At 39.5% G+C, this 8373-nt stretch overlaps 1 pseudogene; it reads left to right on the forward strand.

The window, feature by feature from the left end:
- Positions 1 to 408: 408 nt before the first annotated feature.
- On the forward strand, positions 409 to 1052 carry LOC148699278 (uncharacterized; annotated as a pseudogene).
- The last annotated feature ends 7321 nt before the right edge of the window (positions 1053 to 8373 follow it).

The raw sequence follows: 8373 nt of genomic DNA on the forward strand, positions 1-8373 counted from the left end.
ACTAGTTGCTAAGGATCCCATAGTCCCTGAGATACTAGTTGTCTTAAAGGTGACCAGTTCTAGGGCTTTTCCTATTCCTTCTTCAACAACAAAGCCTACTTCTCCCAAGGCAGCTGCAGCAGCAATTCCTCCTCCTTAGGCCCAAGATCCACCTAAGGTATAATCAAACTCATAGACTCTTCTTTTTCAATATAAGTTAATATTACCCTCCAAACTTGCCCTTTTGCAACTAACAGGCTTTTAGTGAGGGTTAGGGCAAATCTCATCAGCTCGTTGTGCGTGAAGTAGTCCCTCATTAACCTCTTCAGGCTACTGGAGCTTCAGGGACTTCTATTCCTAAGCTAGGAAGGTGGCTGCTACTGGATCCTCATCTTCTGTTGTTGCTGATATCGCCACTGCTGCTTTTGAATTGGTGGTGTTGGTGTTATGCCCCCACCATTAGCTTCTCTCCTAACCACAACTTCATTGCCTGAGCTAGTTAGAGAGTTTGGGCAAATTAGGACTAAGCTGAGATCCGTAAAACACCCCTTTGAGCCTCAACATATTCAAGAGCACTGCAAGATCTTCAGAGAATGGATGCAGATGGACTTTTTCTGCCTTCTTCAACCTTAAATCACTTTAAGATGCTAAGAAGACTCTTACTGAGTTGTACAAGTTTAATCAAATGACCAAGGTGCAGTATGAGTCCTTCATTTCCTTCTTTGAGAACCTAAGGGCTAAGAGGCAAGCCAATCAGGTGAAATGCTACAAGGAAAAACAAGCTTGAACTTCCACCAATCTTCAACAACTTGTGGAAGAGGGATCAACTATAGAGGTTTAGGATCATGGTAGTGGCTGCAGAGATCTAGAAGCTAAAGGAACAACTTTCTGCTCTAAAGGTTGAGCAAATGACGATTTCCAGCAAGCTATATAAGAAGATTGAGGAGGTGGACGAAGTTGAAGCCCAATTAGCAAACATCAACATAGCTTTAAAAGAGCCAAGTCACATTTCTACCATAATGCAAACTTACTATTCTAGGATAGCTGCATTGGCTAAGGATATAAACTTGTAATTTAGGGTTTTTGTGCTCTCTTAATTATTGAATAAACAGATTTTCCATTGTTTTGCTACTTTATTTGCTTATTTACAATTTTCCTACCCAAAAGCATCTTCTTCAAATATACAAGGATCTTCAGACAACACCTCTAAGTATCAAACTTCATCAATATAACAGTCTCTAACATCCCATAGAGTTAGGTGATACTTTTTCAGGATTTTAGCATTGATTGTATGCTTCTATGAATCTCCTTCTAGATCTGCCAAGTAATATACCCCTTTATTTAACACTTTGATGATCATAAAAGGGCCTTCCCAAATAGGACTATATTTCCCAAATCCTCTAACTTGGGCTCCCAAATGTACAACTGTTGTCCACACCATCTCTCCCTCTTCAAAAAACTTCAATTTTACCTTTTTATTGTAGGCTCGGGCAACAACTATTTTGCCTTACTGGATCTTGTTTAAAGCCTCAATTTGGGCAACATCTAGATCTTCAATGCCTTGACACATTGCATGTACAAACTCATCACTATGTAGATCGAACTGGTTCTGCATCCTTAAAGAACTCACATTAATAAATACTACATTTTGCCCTAATGTTAATGCATAAGGAGTAGTTCCAGTTCCAACCCTTTTTAAAGTTCTATAAGCCCAAAGAGTGCCTCGCAACTTCTTATGCCATTTTTCTAGGGTGTCTGCAACCATTCTCTTGATGATGTTGATTAAAATTTTGTTGCTAGCCTCTGCTTGATCATTAGACTGGGGATAATAGGGGCTGGACTGGATCATCTTTATTTAAACTTAGCCGCAAAGTCTTCTACCTCTTTTGAAATGAACTAAGGTTCTCTGTCTGTGATAATGATTTTGGGCACCCTATACCTATGCAGGATTTTGGTCTCAATGAATCACGTGACAGTAGCTGAATTAATAGGCTTTACAGCTGAAGCCTTCACCCATTTGGTAAAATAGTCAGTTGCTACAATGATAAAGGTGTGCCCTTTACTGGAAGTTGGATATTTGCCTGATGAAATCCATAGCTCACCATCTGAAAGGCCATGGCTTTACAACTAATTCAAAGGTACTGATGGAATATGTTGCAAAGGACTATGTTTTTGGCATTCTTCACATCCTCTAGCATAAGGCTTATAGTCTTTCTCTATGTTGGGCCAAAAATAGCCATATCTTCTCAGCAACCATCTCATCTTTGTTCCTGCTTGGTGTGCTTCACAGATTCCTTCATGTACCTCAGCCATTACTCTTATTGACTCTTCCAGACCTAAGCGTCTCAACAAAAGCCCATATAGGGTATTCCTCAACAAAATTTCTCCCCACAGAACAAATTTAGTTGCCTGTTATCTGGTTATCTTGCAAGTAAGGAAAGAATGATCTTTTAAGTATTGGATAACAAGTGTTCTCTAATCCCCGAACTCGGGTTCTTCTGTCATTATAAACAAACTGAATCCTCTCTCAAAGATAGAGGGAAGACTCATTACCTGTGTTTCTATTTTTATCTCAAGTGTTCCTTTCTGGTTTTGGGCTCCAGAGGCTAGTTGTGACATCTCTTTGGCAGCCAAATTCAACTCATGGGGATATGATTAATTATGACTTCACTCCCCCAATATGCCAACAATTATGTGACAGCCATATAATATCTTGCAATGGTGATATGCCTACACTTGTACTCCTTATTCAATTGATTAATCACTTAGCTCTGAATTTCCAAATACCTCTTTTTCTCCTGCCCTTAATTCTATCAGGATTTCTAAGCCAATGATTAGTGCTTCATATTCTGGTATGTTGTTGGTGATATTGTCATAATCCAAGAGAAATGAATAACAATAGTGAGCCCCATGTAGGCTGGCAATGACTATCCTTGAACCTGTAGCCTGCTGTGTGCATGATCCATCAAAATGTTGCTTCCATGGAGTGATCCATAGGCTGGATATTCTTTTTATCTCTTGTTGGATCCAAACTTCCTTGCCTGAATTTCCTTCACTTGGTGGAAACCAAATACTTGCAACTTTAAGAGTTTCAGGAATATTGATCAACTCTTCTTCCGGTTCTTGGTGTTAGTTAGAAAGTCTGCAATTGGTTGCCCCTTCATCGTCCTTTGAGACACATATTGGAAACTAAATTCGGAAAGGGCTAGAATCCATTTCTCAATTCTTCCTGTCATGATGGGTCTGGACATCATGTATTTGATTACATCAATCTTAACAATTATGTGAGTATGGTAGGGCATCATGTAATACCTTAGCTTACTTGCAATAAAATACAAGGTTAAACATAACTTCTCCACTTGAATATATCTTGTTTCTACCCTAGTAAGAATTCTACTAAGATAGTATACTGCTTGTTCTTTTCCTCCGTTATTCTTAGCCAGCAAACTCCCAATAAATTTCTTTGATGCTGATATGTAGAGTTTCAAAGGTTTTCCTCATAGGGAGGCATGAGTACTGGAGGAGAAGATAAATAAGTCTTTATTTTGTCAAAAGCTTCTTAATGTTGGGGGTCCCACTTAAATTTGTCTTAATTCTTCAATCTTAGCAAATGAGTCAAAGGTTGGATCTTGCTAGCAATGAATCTTCTCAAAAGGTTAATCTTTCCCAACAACCTTTGTAGTTGCACTTTGTTGGCAGGTGCAGGTGGCTCTATTACGGCTTTAGTTTTATTCTTGTCTACTTCTACACCTCTTTGATAGACCAAGAGCCCCAAACAATTGCCCGCTCTGACTCCAACGACACACTTTTTAGGATTCATCTTCAACTTGTGGGTTCTCATCCTTAATAAAGCTCCTCAATTTTAGACTTCACCATAATGTCATCAATGTATACCTCCACGCTATGCCTGATGAGATCATGAAAGAAAGCATTCATAGCCCTTTGATATGTAGCTCCTGCATTTTTCAGCTCGAATGGCATGACAACATATTCATAAGTTTCTATGTGTCCCGGGCACCTGAGTGCTATTTTATTTATGTCTTCTTTAGCCATTTTTATCTGATTATTTCCAGCATTACCATTCAAAAGGACAATACTTTGTGTTTTGCAACTGCATCAATAGATAAGTCGGGCCTAAGCATAGGGTATTCATCTTTAGAGGTTACTTCATTAATATTTCTAAAATCCACACAACATCGAATGGCATTAGTTAATACTTTCAATATAGGTATAATGTTAGCCAACCACTGTACATACTTCGCATGTTTAATAAAGCCTGCCTTTACTAGCTTCTGAATTTCTTCTTTAACTTTCTCTTTTATCTCCTTTGACATCCTTCGTGGAGCTTGCTTCACCGGCTTATACCCTTCCTTTATAGGCATTATGTGTTCTACTAGCTCAGAATCTAACCCTGGCATTTTTGTGTAATGCCATGCAACGCAATCCTTGAACATATGCAAAAGATTAACTATTTTTGCCCGATTTGTGGGCTCCAGAAGGCCACTAAGTTGTATTGGCCTTGGATATTCCTCAGTCCCCTAATTAATGGTCTCCAAGGGATCTTGAACGTCAGGTGCCGACTTATCGGGCTTTGTAAACAAAAACTCCATTGACTTTGGGGTCTCGGGCATATCATTAAGCCAATCCAAGTCATATACACATTCTGCCATGTGTACAACAAGTCTTTCATTTTCTTCAAAAAACCCTCATTCTTGGTTATCTTTAGTGCCTGAAGCTCCTTCTTCCCCCTCTGTCATTTCTTTGGCTAAGCATTGCTTGATTTATCTTATTTTTCTCCTATATTCTAACAGTTTCTTGACTAAGGACCTGACTATTACTACTTGGTCCTTGTTTTCCTATTATGTCATCATTGGTGGTGGTGGGTTGACATGATGCAAGTTCTATTCCATTCCTCTTTAGTTAAAAGTAATCCTTGTTCCAAGAGCTTCTGGGCCGTCACCTTGGTAAGGCGGCCGTTCTTATTAGCTCCTGAACATTGTAAAATCCCAACATTGGGATTCTAGAAGTTAGCCTCAACAATATTGGTTGTGGGGAGAAATTGCGGTGATTCAGCTTCTACTATCTCCCAAAATCCTTACTCTACATTAGCTGATTCATGATAGACACAACTTATTGGTGCAGGGCAAATGGTATAGACAAACTATAGTGATTCATGATAGACACTGTGAGGGCTGTTGGAATAAGGTCTTCTTCACCTTTGCCAAACCTCTTCATATACGTAAGTGGTATTACATTGACAGCTACCCCAATCTATTAATACTCTTTTAAAAAGAACTCTTTCCAAGTGAGCTGTCACATAGATGGGTTTTAAATGGTTTTCCAATGCCAAACTTGGTCTTTCGAGCCATTTCATCAGTATAAACCCTTTTGGGCACTTTTTGCAAGGGGTTGGGCAAGACTACCACTTTTGGTTCTTCTTTGCTAATTTCTTCAAGGTTTACAAGGGCCATCATTGGTTCTTGTGACAAATAATCTTCTTGCATCACAATTAGTTGATCTGGTTTAGCACAAAACATTGAGAACAACACATAAGGCCCTGTTTGGCAGATCGGATAAAGGATTGGATAGGATTAGTTATATGGACTCGGGTGTTTGGCGTTCACTCGTACTAAATAAGCGCCGGATTAATTTAACCGGTCGGATAGGATAACACGGTATACACCCGCTTAATAAAACCAACCAAAACGTCTGGATTATTTAGTTGGGGAAGAAGAATATGGGAGAGAAAGGGAGGGAGTTTGGGGGGTGTGGTGGAGAGAGCTGGGGAACAATTATTTGGGATTCTTCTGCAGTCGAGGAAGAAGAAGGGAGAGAGACGGAGGGTGTTTGTGGGGTGCGGAGAGATCTGGGAACAAAAAAATGAATTCACTTTTTAAATTTTTATTTTTTTTAAGTTTGATTCCTCCTATCTAGTATAATACCAAACACAGTATAAATAATACGGTCACTAGTCCGATACTGCACCAAACACCCGACTAATTTAGTCAGCACTATCCGGTGACTATTTATCCTATCCGACAGAAATAGTCAGTACAGTCCGAACTGCCAAACGAGGCCTAAGTCATGTTAACATGGAAATTGCCAGGTCCAGGTGCCTTTTCCTTTTTATCCCTAATCTGGTGCAGGAATTGATCTATCCAAGCTTGTGCTTCTTCATTTAACATCAACTTTGGTGTTTCCTCTTCTTCCACTATATTGAGATCAAGCAGCTGTTTCGGAGTTCCAAAAAGCATGCCCCTTGTGATGGTAGAGGTACCCTTCTTTCAGGAGATATGGTCCCAAAACGAATAGGCACTAGGTTTCAGCCAGGTGTAGGTACCATAACCATGCTTTCTTGCATTCTCCTTAACACTCTATATTTCTCAGGATGAGGAGTCTAGGGAACATGTTCTCCTTTTACTTCTTCAACTTGGCTACTTCTCACTTTCTTGAATAAACCTTTCAAATTTGACATTCTCAGAGCTTTTTGACATAGTAGGTATTTGTAATGAATTCATATGAGTTTTGTGATTGTTATCACAGATGCCTCATTCTCTCTCACAGGACTTTCGTCCTTCCCTACCACATACCATTTTCGGCCCAATCGAGCTGAATTTACTTTTGTGACTAATGACATCGGGCTCATAGTCATTTTTGTCCTTCTTGGTCTTATGTTACCGCGTTTAGTTAAGCAGGGCATTTTAACATCCTTCCAACATGGCAACCTTCCATCCTTATCTTTTACTTCTTTAGAAGAATCGAAATTTCTAAACACTTTGGACAAATTCTGAGGTTCTTAATCTCTTCCTAGCCTGTGAAACACATACTTTAAGGTTTCTTTCTTTAACTTAGATGCTTGGAAGTCAGCTTTGCAGGCTTCTTGTTCTTCTTTATTCTCTCTTTCATCTAATTCTTGGTCAATAATGGCACCTAATGTTGGCACCTCTAACTCACATTCACATTGGCACTTACTACACAACACTACTCCCTTGATTATAGCCGTTTGAGGTCTATTAGGCAACCTCCTACTATCTTCAATAGGTTTATCTGTACCTCTCATTTCTTTAATTGAGGATTATCATAATAATTGGGGCTTTAGGGAAAGGATCTGTGTCAATCATCATGTTGGCCTGAGGCTTTTCTAGTTGTAACTTCCCCTTGACTATCAAGTCTTGAACCTAGTCTCTAAATTGTACACAATTGGTGGAGTGATTGAAAGTATAATAAATTTTGCAATACTTCTTCCCCCCTTAGTTCCTCAGGCTTGGACATCTTTTTGGTATTATCGAGCAAGATCACTCGAGCCATTACCAGTTCCTCATAGATGTCAGCAACCTTGGTCAAGTCGAAAGAGTATGATTGGTACTTCAGAGGCTTGATAGGAACAAACCCTCTATCATTCATCACAGTCTTTTGATCTTTGATTAGTTGAACTAAACCCTTCACTGTCAAAAGGTTTGAAATGAGTAGTCATCTTTACAGCACACAACTCTATTCCTTCTCCTATGCTACCATCAGGTTCCCCTTATTTCCAAGCCTTTAAACTTCAACTGCTGTATTGGTGCTCTACTTTTGTAGAATGAGGGTGTTTTAGATGTATGCTTCACCTGTTGTTCTTCTGTCAACAACTTCTTATACTTAGTAGCTGCAATTACTAACTCTTGGAGATTATTGAATTGTACATCATAAAACTTCTTTCTCAGGGGGAGCCTTAAAGCCTTTGTGCAATAGCTATGAGTTGAGCATGATTGATAGTAAACTGGCACCTCATCTTGGTCCTCCTGCCTTTGTAGACTCATATTCATACTACTTTACCTCCACTAAGTCGTTGATGGTCATCTTTGGCTCCTTTTTATAGAACTGTTCATGGAAAGCCATCACCATTTGATCCCTAATTGGCAATCAAATTAGGAGGCAACAAAGAACACCACTAAGAAGCCAGTCCCACTAGAGAGTTCCCAAACAACCTTAACTTGTAGTTGGGATTGTTTTCAAAAGCCACACAGTAATTTGAAAATTTAAAAATACGATCTCTATAAGACACATTACAATCATTTCCTTATAGGTGAATGCTAGTGTTGTAGAGGCTACAAGAGGTGTTCAAGCCCTCAGTGACATTCTTCCCAAGCCTACAGCTTTCCTGAGAAGGTTCTTTCCCCTAAGGAGCAGGCTTCGATTGAAGAGTGGGCATCATGGAATGAGACTCTTGGGAAGCTCAAGAATAGTATTGCCAATTGAGTCAGGGTATTAAATTCGATTGAGGAATTGCTCTTTTCCGCAAGGCTTTCTCTTCCCAGGTTGACTTTAGAGGAGTAAAGGTACGCTCCGGACTAGTTGAGGCGTTGGGCAAGTTCTTTGAACATGCCAGTGATGCAGATATGAGCTTGATAGGTT

The sequence above is a fragment of the Pyrus communis genome, chromosome 1 (genome assembly GCF_041283825.1).
Source record: "Pyrus communis isolate YQ-2024b chromosome 1, ASM4128382v1, whole genome shotgun sequence".
Lineage (NCBI taxonomy): Eukaryota > Viridiplantae > Streptophyta > Magnoliopsida > Rosales > Rosaceae > Pyrus > Pyrus communis.